This window comes from Scardinius erythrophthalmus, assembly GCF_964197995.2.
Source record: "Scardinius erythrophthalmus genome assembly, chromosome: 11".
NCBI classification, from domain to species: Eukaryota; Metazoa; Chordata; class Actinopteri; order Cypriniformes; family Leuciscidae; genus Scardinius; species Scardinius erythrophthalmus.
The window spans coordinates 36,568,456-36,577,660 of record NC_138231.1 but is presented as its reverse complement, the minus strand read 5'-3'; positions in this window follow the sequence as shown (position 1 = coordinate 36,577,660).

Below are 9,205 nucleotides of genomic sequence, written 5' to 3'. Positions count from 1 at the left end.
TTTCTTTCTTTCTTTCTTTCTTTCTTTTCAGGACTTGAGCGGCACACTTGGGTAAACATCTCGGTTGCTCATTATTTATTCGTGAAGACAACTGGGAACTGCACATCTTTGAATTATTGATTGAAATTATAATAAAAGATTTTACAGCAGAGCAAGGGAAAACATCATATTTATACAGACATATATTCGTCTGAGAAAAACAAGTGACTCATCTTTCTGTAGTTTAATTACTGTACCTTGTTTTTTGTGCTAGAGTAGAAGACAAGTTAGACAACTAAATGAGTGTTGGCAGGTTCATCTAGCAGGTTCTGTCTGTTTGGATATGCAAAATCATGATCTTAAAGACCTCTGCATCTCTAGACGTTTGAAGTTAAAAATAAGTAATATTATTGACTCTAAAAGGATTTGGAGATCTTTGTTTTAGCCTACCTGTGAAAGTTCCAATAATTGTAATAATACAATTTCATCTAGCCTTGGTTGTGTGGCAACAAAAGCTATTCTATTCTATTCTATTCTATTCTATTCTATTCTATTCTATTCTATTCTATTCTATTCTATTCTATTCTATTCTAGGGGGTTAAACTCTAAGGGTTTAAATGTGTGACAGATGACTGCCATCTAGTGGTGACAATGCATTGAGTAGGCCTACACTTGGAAAAAAAATGTCAGTCATATTCATCCTTCAAATCATCCATCAAATCCTATTCAGAGTGTTGACAAAATAGACGTGTGCTGTTTTAGACAAATTATTGAAATCTGAATCTTAGAAAGACAAAATAGTATGGATTACTTTATTAAATAGATTCACTGGCTGGGCATTGTTTAGGCCATTTTAATACATGTAAATTGCCGTTGACATCAATTCGTGGACAGAAAAGTGGTAAGTGTATGTTAGCTCAGTGGCTTTGGATGTTTGGATGTCTTGGAAACAGATCGAGATGGTTCAAAAAACAAAAACAAATTATTTTTCTATCGAAATAATCGAAAAACTAACGATATTTCTATCGGCATAATATATTTAGGAAATTGTATTTTGTATCACAAATTTTTGGAAACACCTGAGGCTTGTTTGTTATGATCCTCTGATTAATTCCATATAATTTTCCACGGACATTTACAATATCTACTTTGTAGTTTCATCTGACGACACTAGAGGCCAGTAGAGTACAACGATTAGCTGAATGGCATCAACAACATGGTAACCGGTGGTAACCTGTACTTTCGTCCCAGTGGCATGACTGCAACTCCCAACGACGTGTTCAGGATCCAACATAAATTTCCTACGTGCTGGCTCAACTCTTCCTTAAATATATCCTTCAGAAATCGTCGTCGTTTTAATCAGAATTAATGCTGCGCAAGTATATTTAGATCTTTTTGTCAGCTCGGCTTCCTGAATTCAAAACCAAACAGACCCCTATGTATTTATATGCAGTTATACATTTAAGAGTCGAAATTGTTGTTTTTAATGGCTATTTTGGATTCAAAAGGTATTATTGATGCTATTGATGATATTATTATGGGAGGTTTTGTTAACAAGATGTGCTATCATACTAATTAAGTGGTTTTAATGTGCTAACAAAGGTTTCGAGTCTTGGTATGTAGCCTATAAGTGTTAATTCCAATAAGGTAGTGTTTGGATCTTGGAATGAAGCGTGAAATTGCTTTTCTTTTGGAAATGTAGAATACTCCTCCACCAAAGTTTCAAAGTTGTTAACAAACAACTTTCCTTAATTTCCTCATCGAGAAGCCTGATGCAGCATTAGAAAAACCCTTTAATAAAAAGGTACTTTTCTCTTCAGGTGATGCAACTTTCCTCTCTGGAGGCCTCCAACAGCGTTTTGAGAGTTTCTTCATGATTGACCCATATTCCTAGATATTAGGCCAAAAGACATTATTATATTTGCACAGCTATTTTATATAGACACTGTAAGTACTTTATGTCAAATGGGTGCTTTCAGTCGCATATAATATGCAGCATAATTGACTTCAGAAGCCTGTGCAGAGTTAAACTGCTGATAATGGCTTCTGACTACTCAGCTGAACTTTCAGCATATATCACATTGAAGAAATGTAGCCTTCACTAGAAGCAGCTGCCCTGACCGAGATTAGCACACTGTCATACGCACATGGACGCAAGCTGGCCCATCCTTGTAAAATGAGCATGTGGAATGCAATTTTTCAATAAGGAAAATAATGAAAGTAAAATATTACATTTTGCATTAAACTCAGAAATCTGCCCATATTTCAAAATTAGTTTTTTTCCAGATAGGGTGAATTTACATTTTTAAAATATGTAATGTATATAATATTTTTTATTCTATTTTTAATTCTAAATCTATCTATCTATCTATCTATCTATCTATCTATCTATCTATCTATCTATCTATCTATCTATCTATCTATCTATCTATCTATCTATCTATCTATCTATCTATCTATCTATCTATCTATCTAAATTAATAATATTATTTTAAATGCTATAAAAATGCATTCTCTCAGAAAATATATAACACTGTATATGATATGTAACATTAATACATATATAGTGGTACATAATACCTAGTGTTGGATATTTATGTTCTTTTGCTAAAATTTTGTACGTACACACACACACATACACACACACACACACACACACACACACACACACACACACACACACACACACACACACACACACACACACACACACACACACACACACACACACACACACACACACACACACACACACACACACACACACACACACACACACACACACACACACTTTATACTTAATATAAAAACTGCAATTTGTATCTCTGTACTCGTATATTTAACAAGCTGTAGGCCAAATAACTTTAACTATACAATTAAATAAGATTTCAAATACATATTCCCATACCTATGGCGACGTTCAATAGATACTGAGATTGAAAAAGTTCCTCCCCTCAACTCTCACACTTGTGTTTTCACTGATGCACATCACACACATACAGCAGCACCTCATGTAGTGCTGACTCACAGACAGACCCTCTGCGAACGGTTCAAAAGGTCTCTGAGGGCAGCCGAGCCTCTCTAAACATGCCTCCTGTCCCTGTGCCTTTCCATTCTGATGGATCTTTCTGTCTGGTTTTGACTCAGTCTCACACTCGCTGCTCTCTTAGTCTCTCCTCTTGCTCTGTTTCTGTCTCCCTGATACTTTCCAGTCTGTCTGCATTACTGTCGTCCTCCTAGTGTTTCTCTCTCTCTCTCTCTCCCTCTCTCTCTCTTTCTCACCCCCTCTGATTAACCCTAGGCCCCCGCTGAGATGACTGCCAGACGGAGCCATTTAATTTTCACTCGGATCCTTTTCATTTCTCTCCTCCAGGCATATCCCTCCATCACCTCAGAGTGGATAAAATACGAGCAGCTTTCAGGGGACACTCTCTCTGCGAGAGGAGACTCGGTCGTACTGCTTTCGTACATGAAATGTGAGTTGAACTTTTTAATTTTTGTTGTCTCTTATATGGTGTCACCATGAACTACTGTTGTTTTAATGTTCAACAATCAACTTCATTTACCATCTGTTTCTCCACGTATAATTGAAAATACCTGTGCATGCATTTCAAACTCTTGTACCCCATGAGACTCCCCTAAAAGTGTGTGATGTTAACAAAAGAAGAGGGACATAAACGGTTGTTTATGTAATGCTAAAGAAACATTTGGTAATAAAATGTAAAAAAAGAAAGAAACAATTTTCCATCTGTGCAGTTTTTCATTTGGGCCGCTCACACACTGAAACATCTAAACAATGGCTTTCTGGCAGGTTAGATTGGGCTGCTCAGTGAGTGTGTATAAATGCTTAGTATAGTACATCTTATGCTGGGAGGTTTTATTACTGTGTCCACCTAGCAAGATTACCCAGGCCTAAAATAATGGGGTTTGCATTTCACACAGTGCTAAACTGGCAGAAGTCCTGCAAATCGCCAGTACGGTTACCTATGTTTTGAGAATGAGAAAAACATTGTTATTTGATTATATTGTGCCATTGAAAAGTAAATGTTTATGTGCATTACATACAAATATGCTTTTGGCCATTGGACTGAAAGCATGAGCAGAGTCCTGCATGTCCTTCAAGTAGCACACAGAGGAGGTCACAGTCAGCTGCTGTGCATCACTCCAGTGGTTGGGTTAAGTGCCATGTTCAAGCTCAACACTAGCAGACGGACCACAATATGCTTCTGTCTGTTCGTTTACTCCCGTCACCTTTTGCCAGTCCCGGAAACCAACAATTTTCTGTTGATTTCCCCACCTAGAGATCCACTAACCACATAGCACATCAACATCTTACCACAACAACTATCAAAATCCCATGAAGCTTGTTTCCGACACAGAAAAAAGGTCATTGCGGCTTGTGAGATAAAACTACTACTATTTTTTTCTCTTCCATCTAGATAAAATCTGAATATGAAAAACCCTGATTTTTGCTGGCAGTCTGAACATGACCATGAGTGATATTAAGCTGTGATCTGATTTCTGTACAGTTAAAATGTATAATAAAAACAGCTTTTTTGTTATGTTAAGTTTGAAAGTGCATGATTTTAAACAGGTTGTAGGCTACTATTAATTTCTATATGAATATTTGTACAACCCTTTTTTAATGAGGAAAAAACACCTGATGCACCTTTGAAGTTTTAACTTTTTTAGCGAAAGCTAAAGATTTAGTTTATGCTGGAAGGATAACTCATGTTTACTTACTATATTCTTTTTTAAACTCTGATGCTCTGATGTTTTGTATGTATTTTGTAAGTTCATGTAGGTTTACTAGGATCAAATTGTTAACAATGAACTCTGTCTCCCTCTGCAGGCACATTGTAACACTACAAGCTACACAATAGCAGGTGAGAGAGCACAACAGCTGGAGAGGGAAGGAACATTAACACCCGTACGCAAAGCTGTTACTATAGGTGTTCCCAGCTTTCTCCGTTTAGAGGTAATTATGTAATTGCTGTTAACATTGAGTCAACATCAGCACATTTTTTCATTCCGTTCTCTTTGACACCTTCTTTCTGTAGTCTTTAGCTTGTTAATTTTGTCACTGATTGTTAGTATTCAACTTAAGTGACTGAGAAAGGAATTTACAGCACACGTATGAGACATACAGACATGTGCATAAATCAAATCTGAACCATTTCCAAATGAATGTCCACTGTGACCTAGAAGACCACTGTGCTACCTTAATCGAAAAATAAACTCCAAGTGAGAATTAGCCTTCAGGTGCTAATTACAGTCCTTCAGCTGCCCGCTGTCTCCTCTGAGGAGCTGCGAGCTCGAGCTGAGTGAAAGAATAAATGCTTTCATAGTCTGCACTTTCCTACAGGAGACTACAAAGACAGCACAATTGGTGGCTTTCACATTATTTCGCTAGTATGGTTAGGCAGCAAAGTGGCCATTAAGCGTGACTGATTCACATAACATTCGGTGAAGTTGTTTCGAAATGGTCGCTATTCAGCTAAACCCGTTGTTCTATCTATACTGTGAAAATAAACGGCACTTTATTATCTTAAATATTTAAGGGAACGGCAGCATTAAAGTGAGAAACCTTTGTCTTGGGGCAATTCATCTGCGTTACTGCGATATGCCTACTTTTTCTAATCCTGAAGGCTGATATGAAATATTAATCGCTACCTTTGAATATAGGCCTATGTCCTAACATTTACAAACGCTTATTTGTGGAGAGTTTTGATGCGGATCAATTGTCTGAATGCCTCAAAAGCATTAAGTCAGATTATGAATAAATAAGAAGCAGAACTGATAAGGCGTCATTGCGCTAAAGGAGGGGCAAGAGTTCATGTGTCTAATTCTAGACTTCAAAGACCGTGTTGCTTTTTTCATGTGTAGACATTCTTTCAAGAAATAAGGTCGAGTTTTCTCAGTGATTTAGAAATTAAGAGGGTGCCTCTTTGAAATATAATCACAGAGGAGAGCATGTAGAAACACATAACTTGCATTGGTTTTTGCGCTTTCATTTGCATATTAGGCCTACAGCGTTAACTAATTTGGGCTATATGACTCCAGAAATGCACTCAATAATAATAGTAATAATTAATATTATTTGATGCCTTCTGTTTAGATTAATAAATTATTCAATAATAAATTAATATAGCCTATTAAATGATTATATTTAATACCAAAGATTTTTGGAAATGTAATAAACACTTTAAAGGAGAACTCCGGTCAATTTTAACATTTTTTTGTAAATTTGGAGTGCTGTCAATACAGAGAACAACGACAAAAATCGGTGTTGCCTACACCGTGTTATCCTCTTTTTAAAATTTGCACCCTGTTGACTTCAATGGGGCAAGTTTTAAACCAGCTTTTAGCCTCTTAACATCCTTGATGTGTCATTACAAAGATATTAATAAAAATGATGTTATTTCAGCCAGCGCACATACCTGTATTTACATCCTGTTTTCGGTCGAAGTCCATAGTAATCGATTGTCGAGTTCGGGCGCATAGGTTTAGTTACCTATGATCACGCGCGTGAACTCGACAATCGATTACTATGGACTTCGACCGAAAACAGGAAGAAAATACAGGTATGTGTGCTGGCTGAAATAACATCATTTTTATTAATATCTTTCACATCTACTGCAGTCAGATTCATCCGTGATCACTCTGAAGGAATCACTCACATTAGCAGTGCACTTGTAATGACACATCAAGGATGTTAAGAGGCTAAAAGCAGGTTTAAAACTTGCCCCATTGAAGTCAACAGGGTGCAAATTTTAAAAAGAGGATAACATGGTGTAGGCAGAAACACCGATTTTTGTCGTTGTTCTCTGTACTGACAGCACTCCAAATTTAAAATAAAATGAGCTCAATGTTAAAATTGACCGGAGTTCTCCTTTAATTGGTTTTGCTCTTTAATTTACATATTAGGCCTACTAATCTATGTCTCTAAGAGTATAAAACCAGAACTGTGTTAATAATAACAACAACAACAACAACAATAATGTATGCCTTATTCAATCATGACAATTAAGCATGGCATTTGGGTAGAAACACAAATTTACCAGTTCACATTTTTAATTGATTTTGCTCTTTAATACGCATGTTAGGCCTACAGAGTTAACTAATGGACTATATTGTCTCTATAAAACACAGAATAAAAACCAGGAATGTGCTCCATAATAATAATAATAATAATAATAATAAATAAAAATATTTATTGTAAAGCTTGAAAAAATGTTCAAAAAAACTGTAAAAACCAGGAATAAGCTAAATAATGATAATAATATTAATATATTTTTTATTATAGTGACTATATGAAATTATATTCAGTATGAATATATACATTTTTTATATATACAATAATGACAATTATTTTTGTACAGAATATTCTTTACAGATATATGTTAAATTTAATAAATCTAATGGAGTTGCAAATGATTACTGAGGTTAAAATGGTTATTTGTTGCACATCTATGAGTTTCTATTCAGCTTGTACCACTGTCCTCCCACATCTACCCAGAAGCCAAACCTTCTGCCTTTTATTACTAGTCATTCGCCGTAGACCTCATTGTGAGTGATGCTCTTGGCAGGCACTAAGTTGTAGAAATGTGCTGCTAGGCCGACGCTGGTGTTCTCGAGGTGTGTGTGTGTGGGAGGGAGATAAGTTATGCGGGAGAAGTCGTTGTTTAGCACGGTGAATCGCTCCACAGAGATCTATAGCAGCATGATGAGGAGATGAAATTAAGGTCAGCAACACCACAACTTTTCCTGTCACAGGAAAGATGCAGTGAATGGGTGGGGGAGAAAACGACTTAAACTGTCCCTGGTTGTCTGCGTGGGAATCTGATTTCTGGAGTCATTAATTTTGTTCTGTAGCCATTAAAACAGCTCAGTTATGAAGGGTTGAAGATGATGCATTATGTCAGGATATCTGGAATTTTCTCAATGCCATAGCAGAAATTAACTGAATATTTTTTTTTTTTTTTTTTTTTACCTTTCATACTTGTGCAAAGAAAGCTGCTGCCATTTAACTATTTAAAAAATCATGAATAACCTATCATTTAATAACTGTCTCCACTTGACCATGAATGTCTGTCGGTATGTCTGGTCCAGAGATTCTTTCTTCTCTTATGTACACCCACTGCCTCATCAGAAAGACTCAAGAGCCCATTTATTGACACTAAATGCACTAAAAAACATAAATGAAATCCAGATGAAAAATCATTTGAGAGAAGCTGAGTAAAGAAACCGACTTCTGTCTTTATATAACTATCTTCAAGTGTCATCCACATAAAATCCACATTTTGTATGGAACTGGATACAGTAGGCCATTAATAACAACAATGTTGATAAGTTATGTGCTTCTGCAAACTAAGAATTTAGAGTGTATTTAATAAACGTATTACACTGTAAACCCCAATAAGTTGGCAGAACTCAAAAAATTGCGGTAATCATTTACATCAAGTTTTTTTAAGTTAACAAACTCAAAGATTAAGTCAGAACATTACATTTTTAAACTACATTATAATAAATAGTTTGACCGCTACATATGCAACATTTCAGCCCTAAATTAATTATAAATGTTTGCTAGATTATGTTCATTACCTGTTTAGCAATGTGTGTTTATGACGAAATATAGGCTAATTAATAATCTATCATGCCATTTTTTTTTTTTTTTTTACTATGGAAGTCAGTGATGCCCCACAACTGTTTGGTTACAAACATTCTTCAAAATATCTTCCTTTGTATTTCTTTGTACACAGAACAAAGATTTATACAGGTTTGGAACAAGTTGACGGTGAGTAAATTATGACAGAATTAAAATTTTTTGGTATACTATTCATACGATCATTTTTTCAGAAAACAAAATGTTATGTAATTTTGCTTATCAAGTTAATGTAGCCTATCTTGATTTAAGAATGTTTAGATATTTGTTATGGGAAAACAAGACAAAAATACAGAGTAAGATATATATATATATATATATATATATATATATATATATATATATATATATAAATATATATATTTTTGCAGTGTATTTGCTTACTGTCACCTAACAGTCAAATGTGTTTAGTTGCACCTTATCTAACTCTGCTCGAAAAATTAGACAATTCTAGGTTCCAAATATCACTGTGTTGGTGATACACCATCCCTTGGTGATGCAGCAACACTTTTCATTTTAAACAAATATTCCCTGAATCAAGAGCCAGTTGGTATTCACAAA